The sequence below is a fragment of the Camelus bactrianus genome, chromosome 11 (assembly GCF_048773025.1).
Source record: "Camelus bactrianus isolate YW-2024 breed Bactrian camel chromosome 11, ASM4877302v1, whole genome shotgun sequence".
NCBI classification, from domain to species: Eukaryota; Metazoa; Chordata; class Mammalia; order Artiodactyla; family Camelidae; genus Camelus; species Camelus bactrianus.
This window is the reverse complement of record NC_133549.1, coordinates 32,641,501-32,662,350: the sequence shown is the minus strand read 5'-3', so window position 1 is coordinate 32,662,350 and position 20,850 is coordinate 32,641,501. Positions and strand designations below refer to the sequence as shown.

General features: G+C 45.6%; 1 protein-coding gene and 1 long non-coding RNA gene across 2 annotated transcripts in view; one reads left to right on the top strand and one right to left on the bottom strand.

Annotated features, from left to right (window-relative positions):
* The window catches only part of GPAM (glycerol-3-phosphate acyltransferase, mitochondrial), a 59,795-nt gene extending 39,674 nt beyond the window's left edge, over nt 1-20,121 (bottom strand). The window contains exon 1 of the mRNA XM_010969802.3: nt 19,908-20,121. The gene's annotated coding sequence lies outside the window, so the exon portion shown is untranslated. The remainder of the gene's footprint in view (nt 1-19,907) is intronic.
* LOC141579252 (uncharacterized) lies at nt 9,150-14,906 on the top strand. The gene is made up of 3 exons (XR_012510409.1): nt 9,150-9,345; nt 9,972-10,198; nt 12,466-14,906. It is a non-coding gene; the product is annotated as an uncharacterized LOC141579252 (long non-coding RNA).
* Nucleotides 20,122-20,850: the final 729 nt, after the last annotated feature.

Genomic DNA, 20,850 nt, shown 5'->3' with positions numbered 1-20,850 from the left:
TCACATATAACTGAAAAATTGTGCTCTACACTGGAATTTGACACAACATTGTAAAATGACTATTACTCAATAAAAAAGAGTTAAAAAAAGAGTTACAGTTAATACATCAACAAAGAAAATAAAGCAGAATTACTAAAAAAAAAAAAAACTCCAATCCAAAAGAAAACAGTAAATGAGGAGAAAGGAAAGAAAAATAGATTGATAAAGAGAAAATACATAGCAAGACTGTTGATTTAAATTCAAGCATATATGTAATCACCACAGTTAAAAGGCAAAGATTGTCGGACTGGAGAGAAAGGAAGAACCAGCTGTGTGCCGCCTATCAGAAAAATTGCTTTAAACATAGAGACAAATAAGTTAAAAGTAAACAATTGAAAAACAGTGTACCATACTAATACTAGTCAAAAGAAATATAGGTGCTTATATCCTGAGGAAGTTCTAATTTGAAAAGATACAGGCACCCCAATGTTCATAGCAGCACTATTTACAATAATAGCCAAGACATGGAAACAACCTAAATGTCCATTGACAGATGAGTGGGTAAAGAAGTTGTGGTATATTTATACAATGGAACACGACTCAGACATAAAAAAGAATAAAATAATGCCATTTGCAGCAACGTGGATGGACCTGGAGATCATCATACTAAGTGAAGTAAGCCAGAAAGAGAAAGAAAGATACCATATGAGATCGCTTATATATGGAATCTAAAAAAAAAAAGAGACACAAATGAACTTATTTACAAAACAGAAACAGACTCACAAACATAGAAAACAATCTTATGGTTACCAGAGGGTAGGAAGGGATAAATTGGGAGTTCAAGATTTGCAGATACGCACTACTATATATAAAACAGATAAACAACAAGTTTCTACTGTATAGTACAGGGAACTATATTCAGTACCTTGTAGTAATCCATAATGAAAAATAATATGAAAAGGAATATATGAATGTATCTGTATAACTGAAACATTATGCTGTACGCCAGAATTGACACAACATTACAAACTAAAAAAATAAAATAACTAAGAAAGTGAAAAAAAGAAATATAGATGGTTATATTAATTTAATACAAGTAGATTTTAATACAAAGACTATTACCGGAAATGAAGAGGATCATTTTATAACGATCAAGGAGTCAGTCTATCAAGAGGAAAAAACAATTTATGTATCTAATACAGAGCTTCCAAAAAGGTGAACCAAAAAACTGACAGAAATGCTAGGAGAAGTAGAAAAATCCACGATTATGAACAACCTGAGAGAAAGTCAAACCTGGAGATTTCTGGAGAAGCTTTTCTTTCCTAGTAAAAGGAAACAGATATGGCTGGCACTGCGTTTCTTTCACTTTTTCACCCATTTGCTCTGTAACTTAATGTCCAGTCCCCACACTGCCAATCACACACCTCTGGATTTTGGTCAACCTCTATCTGCTTAAGCCAGTATAAACATGTTTTCTGTTATTCACAGGCAAATGCATTCCTGACTCATATTTAATTTTTAAGCACAGTTCTGGCTGCTTCAATAACTCAAACATATGGGGGGGGAAAAGAGAGAGTTGAGAAATAGTTCCCACCAGTGTATCATGCTGGGGGATGGCAATGGAAGTGAACTTGGAGCCTGCCTTTTTGAAAGTACCTTGGGCCAGCAGAGCATGGACGCCCTCTGACTCACTTTAACCACATTTGCAGCAGAACAAGCACATTAGTTTGGCTGAAAACTGCATCATCTGTACTTTAAGCTAAAAACTTCAGATAAGTCAAGCCGGAGGCAGTCAGGTTTCTGGGAGAGCTGTCTTGGCATCTCCTACCACGTGGGTTATAGGACCAAGTTGAGCTCCCCTGCCCACCCCCACCCCCAGCCCAGGAAGGAGGGCCTGCAGGACTCACGTAGGGCCCCAGGCTTTCAGCCACGAGCCTCAGGGCACTGGGACCCTGGATCAGGAACTGCTCAAGCTGGGTAATTAAGAAATTAGCTTCCAAGTCAGTTTTTGGTTTTTTTGCAATTGTTAGCTAATTCTTAAGAAATGGAAGTTATTTTTCCCTTCTCCCAGGAGCATAGACAGGCTCTATGGACTCAGTCCCCGAGGTTCTGCCGAGGGAGACTAAATAATTGCAATGAACAGCCTTAAAAAATGGGAAACCAGCCACCGGGGTCGGCCGCCAAGAAGGCAAAACCTGAATGGGCCTTTGCTTTTCCGGTGGAATCAAGCTGGCTTGTGTGACAAGGAGAGGTTGTCTGAGGAGGGGGTGGAGGCTGGGAAGGTGTGGGCCCTGAGAAGGGGCTCAGGATGGAGCGTTCTGCTTGTGGATCTGATTTGAGATGCTCCGATGCAGAGCCTCAGAGGTGGCAGATCTTCAGAAGGAGGGTGAGGATGGGATGACTGCGGAGAGTGAGAGTCTAGACTCTCCAGAGGCTCAGCAGAGGTCCAGCGGCTGAGCATGTTGTGTGTGTGTTGGGGGTAGGGGGGAAGCTCCACGCACCAAGCAGGGTGTGGCCAGGGAGCAGTGGGGAAGGAGCCCAGCCTGGACAGAGCCAGGGCCTCTGCTTTTAGGCCTTTCTCACAACACAAGTGCCAGGCAAAGGGCGAGGGGGGGAACCCCAACATCGATCACCATTGACCTTCTCAGGACCCTTGACGTGAGCAGTTTGGAGCCAGGTTAATTCAACATCCATTCACTCGTAACACGTTGACTGATAGCCTGTTTTGTGCCAAGCATCTTTTTTAGGCACCAAGGATACACAGATGAATATATCACACATAGATCCTGCCCTGATGGAACCAAGAGTCCAAGGGCAAGTTGTGGAAACTGCAAGGAAGATCCAACAGCCTCTGTCACAGAGAGTAACAGAGGCGCCCACATTAGGTAAGGACATCAGAGAGGACCTCTCCAAGGAAGGGGCAGCTACCCTGAGGCTGGGGTGTGAGGAAGACAGGAAAGGAACTGGGAAAGTCTTCCAGGAAGAGGGAAATGCACCTGCCAAAGCTCTGAGGGCGGACAGAGCTGGGCAGAGAGAACTGAACGAAGGCCAGTGCGGGCTGGAGTGGAGTAAAGGGGAAAGCGGCCGAGAGGCGGGTTGGGAAGACAGAAAGAGTCAGAGAAAGCCAGGCTTTTTAAGCCGTAGTAATAGTTTTGGAAAATCAGAAATCAAATGGTGACATGTCATCAGTGTCCTGGAGGAATCCACATGCCCTTTACCCTGTAAAGATTAGAGAAGAATGAATCAAAACAAACCTGGGTCTGTGGACCTCGACAACCTGGAAGGAGGCAAAACAGACAGCAAATGAGAAGCCACGATGCCTGCCTGGTGCAGTTCGGCCTCAGAGAATCTAGGCGAGAGGTAAGTAGGTACATTTTGTAAGCTACCATTCATCGGGCACTTACTATGTGCCAAGCACTGTTCCCAGTACTTCATAGACATACCTCAGGCAATCCTCTGCACCACCATGGCATGGTGTGGAAAGCAGCCCACGCCAGACAGTAGTGGACTTTAATACAGAATTCTACTTAGAAAGGTCTTAGGAGGGCTGAAAGGACAAAAGGAGACAATGAGGCGGCCTTGAGATTAGCAACAACGGGCGATCACGACCCTCCTGAGGGCTGGAGTGAGAAAGCCAGATGCTAACAGAGCAGGGGCCAGAGCCACCTTGGCAACAGCTGGGACCAAGGAGAGAGGGGCTGCCTGGGAGGCACGTAAACCAGAGAGCGGCCACTGCTGGAGATGCCACCTGAGAAAGGGGGATACCCTCCTGGCCTTGCCCTCTTTCTGCCCTCCCATCACCCGCCAGCCCCAACTATTGGCTGAAATAAGCTGCAAGGGAGCCTAAGCATTAAATTTATCTTCATGCCTTCCACACCCCGCCCCAGACAGAGAGTAAAGCAGAGAAAGATGGGGATTCGAGCTGAGAGCAAATAGGCAAATAAGCGGTCCATCCTCCCAACAGCCTCATAAGCTGGGAACTATTATTATCCCCATTTTCCAAAACTGAGGCACAGGGAGAGGTGAGGTGAATCTGGCGTGTGGAAGAACCCTGATTTGAATGCAGATCTGTCTGATTCTGGAGCCCAGACACATAATGGACACATTATTTAGCCAGCCTGGTAGTTAGGATTAGGCCACCAGATTCCAGGTGTGAAAGCGTATCTTCATGGTAAACCCCACTCTGTGAAGGACCTGAGGGTAGTGATACTCACAGGCGGATGGCTTAAAAACTGAGCTGCTACAGTGGGACAGGGCATCAGTGGACTAACCTGGAGTCCTTCAAGCAGAATATCTGAGAGCTGTGAGAGGGCTCTAGAGCCAGACAACCTGGGCTCCAATTATGGTTCTGTCGTTTACCAGCTGTGTGACCCTAGGCAAGTTATTTAACCTCTCTAAGCCCCAGTGATCTCATTTTAGAAGTGAATTTGCTAATGTTCACTTACTTACCAGGTCATTTTGAGGTAAAATGGAACAATGTACACAAGATAATTAGCATAGGGCCTGCCCCATGGGACGGTGCACTAGATAGTAGCTATTACTATGTAATTAGTCTCCTCTTTCAGAGACCATGGAGACAAAAGAGAGATCTCATTCCTTTGAACTTGAATCCTGGCAAAGAATTTGCCCTAAAATCTTTGAGACCCACATGAACCATGAAGGTTACTTTGTTCTGGGAAGAATGTCTCTGTATCAGTCAGGATGGGCTAGGTTATGATTCAGTAACAAATGACCCAGAGTCTTAAGACAACAAAGTTTATTTGCTGATGCTACATGTAAACTGCAGGTTATTACAGGGGCTCTGTTCATAAAGGTCACTGGGAGGCTCCATCCTGACACGTGCTTCCTTGATGGCTGAGGCTGGCACCAGAATGTTTAGTGAACCATGCACTGGCTCTTAAGCCACTCATCACTTCTGTTCCCATTTCATTAGCTCAGGCATCAGATAAAGCAAGAGAGTGAAGAAATGTAATCCCAACATGTGCCCCAAACCAGATAACTAAACAATTATGAACAACCCTAATGACTATGAGAACCACCTCAGTGAAGCTTCCTTTGGTGGGACTGGATGAAGCAAAGGTCTTTTCGGAGCTTCATTAGGCCAGACTACCCTAGCTGACATCATAAGAGTTTGTCTTTGTTGTGCCTAGAATCGCATCTCTGAAGACAATATGTCTTTCAGGAAAACCTTTTGTTCCTAAATACTGCTTAAGACCACTTCTCTGAAAAATCACTCTTAGTTCTAGGATCTTTTTGCCCAAGATGGTTTGTGGAGCTGGGATGCTGGCTATAAGCAAAGCACCTTCTGGAAGAGGGATCCTAATGTGGCCTGGATTGTGTGTTCCCAGACCTACCCAGAACGTTTGTACTGTTGTATAACCTGATGTCAGACTGTCGGCTACTGAGGGCTTGCTGAGCAAGTCCAAGCTCTGGGTGCAAGCCTCTCCTCGGCTTTCACAACCTCATGTCCTGCTGGATTTCTTTCTACCTACCTCAACATTTTTTTTCTCGGCATCTTTTGCTGGTTCAAGGGTCTCCTTCGTTCTCATTCCACACTCTATCCTTAGCAGGCCAGGAACCCAAGAGTCATCCTTAACTTCTCCCCACATCTAATCCAACACTAACTTCTAGCAATTTAACCTTCTAAATAGCTTTAAACTTCATCATCCTTTTATCTCCCTCTCTGCCTGAACTGTCTTATTCCAGACCACCATCCTCTTCCCTGGGAGGCATAACAGCTCACCACCTGGACTCTTTGTCTCTATTTTCTATCCACCATCCTCCCAAACATCCCACACATCAGCCAGGATGAGCATTTGAAGATGCAACATCGATGATGTCAAACACCCCCATTTCTCTGCCTGATCCCCACACCAACTGATTAACGTCTTTTTCATTATTCTTTATAGTTTTTAGGACCTTCCATGTCTAACATATTCCACCCTCTCTGACCTCACCACCCTCATCTCCTCCCACTCTCCCTCTCTCTCTCTGACTTTAGTGACTCTGGTTTTCTTTCAGTTCCCCAAGAAAAGCGGTCTCTGCTCTCCCCTTACACAAATTGCTTTCTCTGCCTGCAGTCGTCTCCCCCATGACCCTCTTTTCTTTCCAACTCATGCTTCATAACCCAGCTCAAATCTCACTGCCTCATGAAAAACCTTTTGACCCTCTGGCTAAGGCAGGCCCCTTGTCATATGCTTCTTCCCCATGGGACTTACCACAATTATAGTTGAATACTTAATTGTAGAGTTAGCCATTTAAGATCTGCCCCTCCCTCTTAAATGTCATTCTTGAATTCTCCCCTTCCTTTCCTTTGTATCCCTAGCACCAAACAATGCCTTGCACAACATAGGTGCTTAAGATCTCTTTGTCGAATGTCTAAAATATAAGACATGATTAACTAACAATCAAGAAGCATTCGAATGGCTATTACAACTCTCAGGAGTCCTGGACAAGGAGCGCTCTAGGAGTAGAAGTATTCAAGGAGGGGTATATGAATTGTAGAGTTTTGGGGCTCAGGAGTCATGGGTCTTGGGGAAGGCATGTGTCCAAGCTAGATAGAGAGGTAGGAAGCAGATTTCCCATTCCTCTCCCACCCCCACTTCCTAAGCCAGAGAAGAGGAAACAACATAAGTACAAGGGAAAATAGGGGCCCAGATCCCCAGTGTAACTAGCAACACAGTGGACGGTGGTCCACAGATAAGAACACCACAGTGGGGAACACGTGTGCCCAACACACTTGCAGGGAGGAATTAGAAAATACTTGAAAGGGAAAGCCAGACATGGCTGGAGACATTTTTCTTTTTCTTCCCTGTCTTTGTCAGGAAGGAGAATGTTTTCATGAAGAAAGACAAGGAGAAGCAGAACTACTCTGCATTTATTCTTTTTCTAGTGAGTTCAAAGTAAATTAGAAACTTACTTATCAAGTCTAATTGGAAGGAAGATCAATCAAGGTTTAACTAAGGCTAATTTATGGAATACTTTTAAACAAATTTACTTTCATTACTTTTTGGGACCTAGAAGCTCTAAGATTGTCTTTTGGAAATGTTATTCTCCTGGGTGTTCTAAACATACTTCTTATAACTGTCTTTGGCTTTTAACTTATAGGTTTCCCTAAGAAAAGTTTTCCGAAGTAAAGAGTGTTATCAACCCGGTTTCTAATGATCTAAATTCCCTGATAGAAAGTGACACCTGAATAATCATAATACAGCTGGCTATGGTTTTAACCTAATACTTTCTGATGGTCATCATCATGCATAGCTCGTAAAATAATTTGAAATCGTGTATTACAAGGATGCTCCCCAACATGAAAGTAAAATACTGGAGAATAGGCTTTCCATAGCTGAGGGCCACAGGGTGCAAGCCACTCTTCTAGTCCCACTTTGTTACAGTGCTGACTGGGCGGGGCACTGGGCCTGCCCTCCCCTCAGTTAGGTTGACTTACTCCTCACTCATTCCTGTTGCACCCCCAATCCGGCTTAGGAGATGGCAAAACTTTTCTGCCTTGATCACATTATTTTACAGTTACTTTTTCCAGAGGCCCTCAGTTCTGGCCCAGGGTTCCTACTTCACCTCTGTCTGTAAATTTAGCCCCCATACATGAATTGTAGAATGTCTATTAACCACTATAGCTTCAGATGGGATGGAACAAACTTTAATATCCACAATGTTGGTTTTTCTATAGATTATTTATAAGTGATGTTCTTTAAGGAATCATCGGTCTAAATTTCTAGGTCACTGGCTCATTAACTGTTGAATAAATATAGTCCAGGTAAAGGATGAATTATATCTAAAGTCCCATCAGTTGATCAACTCATGGAATGAATGAACTATTTTAGCCTCCCAGAGATAAGGTTTAGTTAACTTTAAGCTCTACCAGGTATGGCATGCCTTATGTACACAGTGTGAAATTTTTTAGTGATAACAGTAGTTATAATAATAGAATTATCTACTTGGTCAGTAAACTCATTTTATAAACCACAGTGACCCTTAGCTAAATTCAAATTAAGTGCAGTAGTCAGCTGGCTGTCCTCTGCATCTCACCTGCAATCTGTCACCTGCAATCAATTCATAGGCATGTGTTTCACGATTGGGCATGTGTTTCACGATTACCACATGGCCACCATTCAACACATCCAAAATGATAATTATTCTGAACCATCCATTACAGCTTGACAAACTACGTTATTCAGAACTGTGAACGGTCTCGGAATGTTGAATATACACTCAGTCTATGGTTTGAATCTCTGCGTGCCTCACTTCCCTCCTCTGTAAAACAAGGCTAATAATGGTACTAATAATAGTGGGAACCATATCACGTTTGTAGTCATCATAAGAATTCCTGGGAAAATGTGTAGTCCTCCAACAGGAAGGGTGCATTTGATCCAAGTATCAACCCCACTTGCTTTCACAGGTCACAGTTGATAAATACGGTCTTTGTGAATCACAGGCTTCCCCAGCTTCAATCCAACGAATTTTCCTTTCCCAGTTAGAACGTTTCTAGAGTTTTCCTTTGATAACTATCCTACGGATTGAGTCGGTGAAGTCTTTAAAGCAGTAGTTCCTAACTTTTTGGAATCAGGGAACACTTTGAAAATCGAAGGAAAGGCCAGACTGTCTCCAAGAAAAAAAAAAAAGTACATGTAAGAGTTTACATTCTATTTCAGGGGGTTCATAACCCCCTCCAAGCTCATTCATGGATCCCAGGTTAAGCATCAGTATTTGAAAGCGTGGCTTGGGAGAGAGCCAGTTTGGATCTTGTTCTTTTAACAGTGGCTAAACAAAACGAGACAGAAAGTACACTTGTACTTCGTAAAGGAAGTATTAATTACTATTAGCCAGGGGTTTTGAGAAAGAAAGGGTTTTGATGAGAAGGAGGATGATGGAGAGGGGGAAAATGAAGGAGAACAAGAGGAGGAGGAGCCGTCACCTGAAATGGATCAGGGCTGGTAAACTAAACGTACACTTTTCCCTCTAAGTGAGCCGAGGATGCAGCCCTGCTTTGAACTGGGAAGTACTGCGTAACCGCTATTATTGGCAACTCTGGGGGAGTTTAAGCAACTGATTGTATCTACAGTTTTCCTTTAAACCTCAAGCAGGTAAAATATTATCTTGGGGGCTCTTCACGCCTGTTCAATGACTCAGACACAAAAGAAATGCTAATTATGGGAACTGAGCTGTGAATTTTGAGTGACCCTAGGGACAAAATGATTATCTGGTTGTCTTAAGTTGCGGGAGATTTATTAGGGGGTTTTAAGATTACATTAACTGATTTTTACCTTAAGTGCTCTACCTGGAGAAGCATTAAAGTCTCCTGATAAGGAAGGATTTCAAAGAGGCAATGGCATCAGTGAGAAGATCTTTTTGGTGAGTCAGGGGTACTGTAAGGAGAAAAGCCCAAGTGGAGTGGATGGGTCCAGCTGGAGTGGTGGGATGGGTTTGCCACTTTGCTTAGGGCTTACTAGGTTCCCCACTCATCTCCTGTTTCCAACAGGATGAATGCCAGAGACCAAAGAGGAAGAATAATGTATTTACAACAAAGGTCATAGAATGAGGCCAAGGACCCGGTTACATTTCTGTCCCATTATGGTCTCAGATTGCACCCCTGCCTTTCAAAGCCAAACATCTTCTCAGGGTCTGCAAGCAGTGACTTGCTCTTACCCTTGCTCACCTCTGCTCCCTCATCCTCCACCACCTCCCCTCCCTCACTCTTCCCCAGTCCCCGAGGCCATCTCTTTTTATCTTGAACCATCCCAAGCTCATCCCTGGCTCAGGGCTTCTGTATTTATTATCCCCCCTGCCAGGAACATTCCTTCTCTAGGTATTTGCATGGCTGACTCATTCTTACATTTAGGTCTTAGCTCAGTTAGCAACTTTCTGTCTCTTGCCTTGTCACTTTCCTCCAAATTATCCTGTTTTATTTATAGCACTTATCACTAGCTGAAAATAATCTCTTGATTTGTTTTCTTCATATTGTCTCTCTTCCCCATTAGAATATGAGCTCCATGAGCACAGGCATCTTCTATGTCTTGGTCACAGCTGGAGCCCCCTCTTCCCCACCGGCTCAGCATAGAGAAAGAACCAAATATACACTTGTTGGATAAAGGAATGAATGATCATCATGGTAGCTACATTTATCGAGCTTTTTCTCTGTGCCAGGCACAGGGCTGCAAGTTTTTACAAATCCTCTCTCCTTGAATTCTCACAGCAACCCTCCAAGGTAGGTATTTCTCCCTTTGTCCCCATGACACAGATTAGGTTGCAGAGAGGTTGTGCAGCTTTTCCAATGTCGAGGCTAACAAGTAACCAAGACCTGATTTGGATCAAGGTATGTTTGAGTCCAACACTGACTAAATCAGGAATCAGCATGCAGATAGTAATTATTTAAGGCGTTGCAGGCCACATGGTCTCTGTCACAACTGCTGAGCTCTGTTGTAGAAAGCAACCATGACAATACATAAACAAAGGGCTGTGGCCGTGTGCCAGTAAAATGTTGTTTACAAGCGGTGGGCAGGACTTGGCCCAGGAGCTGTAATTTGCAGATCCCTCTCTTAAGTCCTCATTCTATTTATGCTTTGCTAGAGGGGGTTAAACGGAAGAGGAGAAGCAGAATAAAAGAAAAGCATTAAGATGCATGCTCTTCAATTAAGAAAGACAGCAGGTGAATAAACTAAGTTAAAAAGGGCAAAATAGGTGATAGGATTCTGAATTACAATTACATTGGAATTATAACTCCACTGATTTAACTTCTCCACTGAATCAAAACCATCACTGAAGACTACAGGAGACTTTAATTCAAATAAGGTGTTCCATTTTAACCAAGGTTCCATTCGTACTGTGATTCTATGTGATTTCACCTGCCAACACCCCAACAGACCCACATAACCTTCATCCCAAGTAGCCCAAGATGGCCAATATTGAAGGACAAAGTATCACTCCGACTATTAAAACGCTTCTTCTTCCAGCCACTGAGCCAAAAACTTCATTCTTTTCCTCTCAAGCAAACATATGAGTTCATTGGCAAGAAGTGAAAGACGAAATATGAATCACAGGTCGGAGCCAGCCCAGAGAAACCACTCGCAGCCTCACTGGGAAGGGGAACGTATTTGTCCCCTGTGGTTTAATCAGAGTGGCTCTCGGGACTGGAGATCAGCATTAAAGGAAAAGATCAACTCACCAGTCCCTTGAGCCTGGGCTGTGAGCAAAGGGCTGAACCCGGAGAAGGTGGGAGGCAGGGACAAAGGTGGCTTCTATAGTGCTTGGGTGTGCATAAGCCAAGGCTGTTGTGAGCTGGAACCTTGCAGGGCAAGGCCTCCTCTCCACCCACTGTTTTATCCTTGGGCTGTCCTGGGGCATTAGAAACACAGTAGACAAAATGCCCACTTCTCTCTTACCCTGAAGAAAGAACTCCTCCAGAAACAGCCTTCAAGAAAGACTCCCTCTGGAAGCAACATGCAGTTCTTAAACCAGTAGGTGCCTTTTCCTCAATCTGTATGCAATTTCCTAAACAAGGGCTTTCAGTGTTTGAATAGACAACAAAGATTCAACCCTTGGTCTCCTGAAACTTCTTCTAGACCCACGTGTGTCCTTTCTTGTAAAATCCAGTTTTTGTAAGAACACTGCTAAGTCGGTTTAACCAGAACCCTCACCTTTGACATCTGATTGAGTTCCTTATCCTCTGCCATCCCCCAGGTGTTTTCTGATACCCTGGACTGTCTTCAGCAAAGAATCCTGTTAGGTCAGTTTATCCAGAATCCCCCTCACCCAGGATGTTTCCTCTTAGTAATTTTCCATCCACTGACCCCTGACCTGCCCCTTAACTATAAACCCCCACTTGCCCATGCTTTACTTGAAGCTGAGCCCCATCTCTCTCCCTGACTGTAAAAGCCCATCGCAGTGGGCCTTATGCTTATCACAATGGTCCCGAGTAAAGTCTGCCTTGCCAACTTTAACAAAAGTTATAGAGGATTTTTTTCCCCCTCTAACACAGAAAAGCAGCCCCAGCATGGTAGAACCAGCATCTGAAGGGGGAGCTAGGGATGCAGCTCTGCCCCAGCTCTGCATTAACCTGCAGTGATGTCCTGGGTACCCCTTCCCACTTGCTTCCTTTTTCTGAGTCTTTTCTTATCAGTAACACAATGAGTCAATTTCATACCTTTTCATTCATGTAGACACCCATCTTTTTGTTGTCTGTTTAATGCCTACTATATTTATGGTTGTTAATAGTTACTATTTAACATAGTTTATATTATTAACTGGTTTCTATTGAACACTTAGCATTTACCCAGTTTTGTCATATGCTTTGCTTTCCATATGTTCTAATATTTCATTCTCATAACCTCCCTGTGAGGAGGGACCTCGGTGGTTGCAGTCTCACCTGGCAGCTGTGGTTCAGGGAGGTAACAAATTTGTCAAGGTCAATTAGGGAGTAAGTGGCAGAGCTGGGAATTGAGCCTGAACTCTTTTTTTTTTTTTTTTTTTCCTCAGAACTATACTGTCTTCATGAGCCCTGTAGCCCTTGGTCAGGGTCTGACCAGAGAGGAAAATGCAGATTTAAACTCGCTTGCCTTGAACCTTTTATTACTGCACCGTGACGCCCCTCACTGGGTTAGGCTACAAAAAACCAAGATGTTTTTCCTGGAGGAGATAGTGGAGGACCTTCCATGGATGTTCAGTGCATGGTCTTTGCCCTTGAGACACTTAGAACCAGGCGAGATGATTAAAAAAAAAAAAAAAAAAAGCCCAGGAGGAGCAGTGCTGATAAAGCACAAAATAGGACTGCCCTCATCCTCAGTTCCTTACTGTCATTTTTGTGCACAAGCCAACATGAAACAATGACATCTGAAAACATGTTTATCAGAGAAACTTTTTCTTTACTAGGGAGAGGCAATCACTTGAAGGATGGACCAAATCAACAATCTGGTGATACAAGAGATCTGGGGGCTCTCCTTGAAACAAACAGACAAAGATTTATTTTTGACATGACATATCAGTGTTGGGCTGGCCAGAGAGGGAGGTGGGGGCACATGGTGGGATAAGGAAAGCTTCCCAGAAATAGGAGAGCAAGGCGAGGAAAGTTAGTGGCGTGTGCAGATCTGATTGTCCCAGGGGTGGGGAAGAGATAAGGAGACTGAGTTTAAATACTGAATGTCTGCTACGATCCATGTGCTTTTATATACACTGAGTAGGTTCTAACAACAATGGGTAGAGTTGCTGTTTCACAGATGAGGCTAGTAAGAATCCAAACAGAGATTCCAGCTCTTCTTCTCACTCTTTACCTCAATGCCTGTGTAGACACCATCCTACTCTAATCCAGACTTTCATGAAGTAGATGGCATTTTTTAAATATCTGTAAAAAAAAATATGTAGCCTGCAAAACCTAGTACAATGCCTAACACATAGTAGAAGCTCAATAAAATGGGATGAGTTAACAACTCAGCGTGGTTTGTCAAACTGACATAGGTATCATCTAATCCAGTAATTCTCAGTTGGGGGTGATTTTGCTCCCCAGGGGACATTTGGAAATATCTGGAGACAATTTTGGTGCTGCAAAAGAGGGAAGGAGTGCTAACGATATCTAGTGGGTAGAGCCCAGGATGCTGACAAACATCCTACCCTGCACGGGACAGTCTCCAACAAAACATTATGATCCACATTGTCAGTAGGGCAGAGGTTGAGAAATTCTGATCTAATCCAACATGTTTTACATACAAGGAAACCATGATGCAGAGCGACAGACTTGCCCAGAGTCATATATCAACAACTGGTTAATGGCAGAACCAAGATGAGAAACATCCCCTGAACCTTTCTACAGCAGTTCCTGCGGGACTTCAAGGCTGACCAGCCAGAAGGCTGCCTGCCACAGGGATGGGTTCAGTGGGAAGGAAAGACTATGTTGGCATAATGGCCCTGGCAACTCAAACACAAGCACACAGATTCACATGGACCAAGAGTGTTGCTCTTCAGTCTGGATCATCCCCTGAACAAGTAGCCAAGGGAGGTTCCAGAGAACTGGGAGACCAAGACTCAGAACACAGAGTGCTCACCTTGAGGCCTTTGCTGCCCACCAGCTTCTCACTCCCACCCCTTCCTTTCCTTGCGGCTGTAAACTGAGCACAGTTATCAAGTCAAAGAAAGAATTTTTTTTTAATAATTAAATAGGCAAGTTAAAAATATTAATGATTAAGTGCTCATTTTGGCACAAGTAGAAATTGCCAGAAACCGATTCTCTCCAAAACATATTAGTCATTTGCACTGTCATTGTTGCCACCAACAATTTTTTTTTGGCCTCCTATGCGCCAAGAGATGTGTTGGGTCCCAGGGGAGAGATGGACAGAAGAAGAAGAGGGTGTCCGCCAATATCACACCTAAGTATATCCTTGACCCCAAGAAGCACTCAGTCCAAACATGAAGGTCTTCTTTGCAATCGCCATCCCGGAGCAAAGCCAACATTGCGAAATGGGTAAAACAAAACCTTCCTTATGGCTAATAGCTAAGCTGTGCATGACGCACTCATTTTAAACAACTTTTAACAGAAACATTCAATACGGCCCAAGAATTTGGACTTTACCACTTGTACTTCTGGTGTTTGGTTTGCCTGGTGGACATTTTCTTCTATCCATCAAGCTTCATGGGGGACTTCTAATGCCCTGGATCCTCCTAGGTGGACAGGGTAACCGGATGCAATATGGGACTTTGCGTAACCAGTGCGGATTTGTCCCCTAACCTAAGAAGGTAGACAGGGGGCCCCCAAAAGGCTGCCCCCAAGCCAGGGTACCAGCATCTTTTCCAGCGGTCTCTAAGCTGCATCTCAGTGGAAGCTGGAGATCTCAGTTAACACAACTCTGAAGATCGACTTTTATCTTGAAATTTCAATGAAAAATTAAACATCCTGATAACACTGAGTACTAACAGCTTTTATTTCCATTGCAATTTCTTTCTGAGACGGATAATTCCCCTTTAGATTTTCATGAGTTTGGCCCAGAAATTGGATACTGAAAGCATTAAATATACAGGAGCCTGGGACGCCAAGAAAACAGTAGTGTCTATTTAGGGATTTGGCGGCCACAGGCAGCTAAGTGTCTTGGGGAAGTGAGTGGAATTTGAATATATCAGCTCTGCCACTCTGCTGCAGACCGGGAAATCAGACGCTAAGAAAGACACCCCAAGGTCTCCCACTTGGGTTTGGATATGGGTGCGAATTTCAGTGATGAGTTGTTGGGCGATGCTTCCCAGACTTTGAGCTACCATTTTTATTCATTTTATTAAACTCAACAGAAACTGACTATCTACAAATATCATTATTTGAGAAAAGAAAGGATGGTTTAACATCCCAACAAGTAGGAAGAATAGACTCTCAGAGCAAGGAAAAGTTTCTCATGTTGAATACCCATGGCCATCTTAAAGGCTTGCTACTTTGTCCTTAGTCCTTCTGTCACCCTAGACTGGGAAAACCTCATAGACCAGCCCCCATCTCAGTCTGGAATCTGGGTACTGTGAGTAGCCACTGGAGTTGCATGGAGAAGAATTAGGTTTGAGACCCAGCTTGCAAGGGGAAGATATTCCAGGGCAAGGACAGGGAGGGGTGAGGGGTGGAACTGGGGGCACAGGAGTCGCCCTGAGAATAAGCCTGCCTGCTCCGTGGAGGCACTCTCCACGCCGTAATGTTACAGTACACTGCTTGTTTAATTACCAGTCTCTTCCACTGGGCTTTGAGTTCCTTGAGAGCAGTGGCTGTGCCCTGTTGTCCTGAGTCACAGACCTAATTAGCTGTGGTAGTGTAGAAGGGGGCATTCGAAGGAGCAATGGCAAAGCACAAGGGACACACAGTGCTGCTTCAAGGACCCATATGATCTGAGGATCAGAGGGCGCATTTTCTATTTTCTGTCATGCATGCAGTTTCTGGCTGGTGTGCTGGAAGGGGGCTCCACCCCCATCCTACCTAGCAGGCTCACCCTGAGCATCATCCCACAAGATAATTAAAATGTACCCCAAGGGGAGCTTGATGGGGGTCAGGACTGCTGCTGCCCCAGGAAGGCTCCAGGGGACCACTGAGCAAAGGCTCAGCTCTGCTCCCTTGGTCCCTGTGGTTCTCTGGGCAGAAGCAGGTCTGGGGGTGGGTGGGGAGCAGCCAGCCTCCCGCCTGTTTGCTGCTTGATCCTCCTGGTTTTCCCATTGCCAAGTCTGAGAAGAGCTCTCAGTCCCAAGGTTTTCAATTTTCCCAGGCTCTTGTTCCTCATAGTCACTTTCTGGAACTGACTCAAAGAAAACATCATGGACACTGTTACCAGGAGCCCCCAGGGTTAAGTTCCACAACAGCCACCCTTCCCCTGCAGAGAAAGCCCAGACCCCAGGGAAATGGGTGTTGCTTTCTTTCAAGACTCACTTTGGGTGGTTTTTTAACCAACCTGATTTCTGGCAGGATGTTGAAGCCCAATAGACAAGAGTCAGCCTCCACTAAACTTCTCGCCAGGCACTGGGTGGAGGCCAAATGCAAAGCTCACCCAGCAAGGGCACTCGGGCAAGGGGAGGACGAGGTGGGGAGAGGACTCAGGAGCTCAGGAGCGAGGATTGAGTGTTTTAATGAGCCGGCTCAGCATGATAACCAGGAGCCTCATTAAGTATCTGAAACGCTGCTCGGTGGTTAGAGAACCAGGTTCCACTTTGGTGGGATTAGCAAGCCTGTGGGTTCTGGGGACTGGTGAGGGTGATTTTCCTACTGTAAATACCCTACCATTCTCCTCTTATGACCTGTTGGGAAGAACTTGCCTTGGGGTACAACTCGGTATTCAAAGTTTCGTTGGAAATTGTCTTGTCTGGTGAATTATTTATGGCACAGCATCTCTGTTCTTTCTCAACATCCAGTCCTCTGACTCTCCCACCAGACAGAGGTTTTCAAATCCTGAATTCAGGTGAAGACAGTTGTGTGCCTTGAGGTATCAATCCTATTACCTGTCTTCCCACCATGACTGCTCCCTTCAGGCATCACTGGCTAAAACACCCATGTCCCTGGGAGGTCCTACTAAGCCAGCAACAACAGGTGGGGATTGGCTAGCAGACAACTGAAGGCAAGAAAGTGAGGCCCCAGGGAAGGAAAAGTAGATGAAGGAGGAACTGACGTGCCTCTGAAGGTCCCGGGGACAGGGACCCCCGCAGGGAAGATGGGAGAAAACTGAAGATGCTGACATTACCATTCTTTTAGGAGCTGGAGGCTGATCATTTCCTTCCATCACTCTCTGCAGGGTTAACCTTCCCATCACCTCCCAGAACTTCTGGCTTTGTCTGGGAAAAAATGCTAATCAGCTCTTTACAAGAGCTGTCGCTGAGGCCCCAGCCAGAGAGCTCACAAAAGACGCTGTGTGCCATGCGGAAGGAACACAGTGCTCCTGGGAGGTGGAGTGGGTGGGGAAGCGGGCAGCCGCCTTAGAGGCACTCATGTGCAGCCAAAGAAGATGACGGGCCCTCCCCCCAATCCTCCGCTCCCTGCTCCCCTCCCAGCCTGCCTGTGCTTGGAATTTCTCCGCCAGAGATGACCGCCCCAGGTGGATGAATCATCCAGTTTGGACATGTAGGACCCTGAGGGAGAAAGACACAGAGAACTTGTTATCTCTTCCCCATCCCTGGGAAGGGGCTTAAGGATTTTCATCAGATAGGAGCCATCCCAGGGGAGTGAGGATACTGAGCCCTAGCTGGGGAGTAGGAAGGAGGTGCTGGAGAAGAAGGAGACAGAATCGGCCAACTCTTCCTCCTGCCCTCTTTGGGTTTGGGCCCAGCCTCTCCAGCAGTGGAGGTGGCCGTGTAGAAGAGCACTGGACAGGGAGGGAGCCAGGAGGCCCCCGTTTCACCTGGCTCTGCCTTGCTGTGGGTCAAGGAATCAGGAAACACCAGAGACCAGCAACTCAGTCTTAGGAATCATTCAGTCCACACCCCCTACCCCTCCACTTTATACTCACAGACTCTGAGTCCCAGAGGGTTGCGGGGACTTGGCTAGGATCACAGGAGCTGAGCACCTACTGTGTTCTGCTGGTGGTAGTGGTGTGTTATGTGCTCACATGCTGTTTGTGCATCAAAGAGGCCTTTCTTGACTAGCTCTCCACCCCCATCTAAATGAGATCCTTTGCTCCTTTTCTCATCACAGATGGGGAAGACCTATTTTATTTGCGTGATTTTTTTTTAATGCTTATCGCCCCCACCCCCATTCAACTATAACTTCCACGAGGACAGGGAGCTTTCTCTGCCTCATTCTCCAATATAGCCCAATGCCTTGCACACAGAAGGCACACACTGATATTTACTGAAAGCAGAATCTTAATTCACAAAGTAACCCCATGAAATATGTATTATACCCATTTTACAGATAAAGAAACTGGGGCGTAGACAATTTAAATAACAAGTGAAAAAAACAAACTTCAGCAGTGGATCTGAATGACCCTTCCCCCAGGCTGTACTACATTTCTAACAGAGATTATCAGGTGAGAGGGATTCCCTTAAACTGGACGCCTTGGTTTGGGCTTTCTGTGCCCTGATGTTCTAGGACCAGTTGCCCCAGGACCACCCTCTGAGAGAGGAGGAGAGGGACAGGGGTCACCCTAGAACAGAGGGCAGCTCAGAGCCCGTGTCCCCAGGCTGGTGCCCAGTCTTGCCAAGCCAGGTGGTAGACCAGGGTTCAGGAAGGACAACTCTGTGCACTGGGTTTGTCCTCTACCTCTTGACATTTTCCTTAAAATTATGAGGGATAAGCAGGATTCTCTTTGCTGAACTTCTCAGACCAATTACTCTGAAGAGTCTCAAGAAATCCAATGCTGGGCCCCAGTAGACAGAACTCCCTGGGAACCACAAAGTAGTCAGCAAAAAGAACAATCTTCCATCCTGTGGAGCTGCTTTGTGGGACAAAACCTTGAGAGCATCCCACTGCAGCTAACGGAGCAGGGACAACCCAGACACAAACACTTGAGAATTAAGGCCACACAGATAGAAACATTTGGAGATTAAGGGAGCCTCCAAGACTAGAGAAAGGAAATGCAGTTGGAGTGGTTATTTCTGAACTGAAAATGCAGAGGGAAAAATCCGTTTTCAGAATAGCAATTTACCATTAAAGTATTCTTTTCCACTTAGTGCCAAAATAAAATGATTGTTTTCCTTGTTTTTGTATCACATCCTCCCCCTCCTCAGCCACCTTCAGCTGAACCTAACAATTAGAGGATGGAATCCATCCTTTCATCTTTCATCTTCATTCCAAGTGGTTAAGAGCCCTGCCGGCACCACAAGGAGCCCAGCTCTCATCCATAGCAGGGAAGTCCTTTAACATCAAGCCATGTCTGCCCACCTCAAGCTCAGAAAATACCACTGAGATGGGACTAGGTTGGGGATGAGAATGGACAAAGCTCATTAAACACAGATCCCAAAGTGGGAAATGAATTTTCATCAGTGAGGAGCTCGGCCCCCCTCTTCCTTTCCTGATGCCAACATCACAAGGATTGGTACCGCCAAGTAGAACCTTGCAGGGCCATGTCGCGTTTGCAAATCAGATTTGACAACGTTACAAGCTAAAGCAAGTGGGTTTCTCATAAAGTCTGCAAAGCCCTCTCGGGACTGTGGGGCTCTGAACCAGGGGGGAGGATGACAAGGAGGCTCAGAGAGCAGGCAGCCCTTGGGAAGGATTTCACAGTGGGGCAAAAGCACGCAGACCAGAATGTTAAATCACGATCGTTCGAGCTCACACCTGTCTCCAGATGCAAACAACTCACGCCTTGGCTTTGCCTTTTTGTAGAATTTCAAGACCCCCAGTTCTTTCCTTCCACTTCCTTCCTCCACTTTCTCTGCCTTTTCTGCTTTCAGCTTTGCTATCCCAGCCCTCTACCCTACCCCTATTTCTCATGTCGTGACATAGTACGAATCAAATGCCCTCCCCCTAATTTTTTTTTTAATACCTGTATCCTTGACTCGGTGCTGTTTGAGGAATTATTTCCAACCAGTTGATAAGCAAAGCTGATGGAGACGCTGGAGAAAACAGGCCCAACTTGCGTGTGGGGATGAATGAAAATCTCCTCTGGGGCCTGATTTTACAGCCAGAGACTGAAGGAGTTTGGGTGGTTGGTAGTAACCTCAGAAAAATGCCCCGGGCAGCCACAAACTCTCCCAGAACGGTTTTGAGACACCTCGGGAGGAGGAAGCCTCTGTAATCAAATAATAACCAGCCAGAGATAAGGCCTGCTAGGCCGAGCTCAGCCAGCCAATCACACGCTTCCTTCTGACGGTCAGGACAAATAGACGCCAGGCTCCTGGAGTGAGTTTCAGGGCTTGTTATAATTTAATGATGCTGCCGGTGGTGTCTTCTTGGCTTTGCCTGGCGAGATTTTCTAACTGGGAAGTGGAGCTCCGAGCTCAGGAACCTCATTCTCCAAAGAGGCACCTGGCCCCGGGGCTGCAGCTGAGGACCCTGAGTGATCACGTGGTACTCAGCTCCCAGACCACATGCTTCCACACTTCCAGGAGAGTTCTCAGTGCTGCCGGGAAGCAGGCTCGGGTGACTAGGGAGTGAGCATATTTGACACCAGATGTGCAGCTCATCGACTGTGACCCTAAGAGGTCGTGGAGACCCCAGTGACTTGCTGTCACATGCTGGAGATGCTTCACAGGCATTTCCTAGGGGTCTTTAATTAGCGGTGACTTTGAGCTACCATCTTGCCTGCATCCTTCCCACCCCACCTCCTCTGCCAATGCCATCAGCACTCAGGCCACAGAAGTATCACAAAGAGGGTGGGTTCTGGGAGCTAAGCAGTCCTGGGAGTGAATAATGGCCCTCCGTCTCTTCAGCCCTGTGACTCTGAACACATCACTCAGCACGTTCCTTGCTGAGTTGCTGCAGGGATT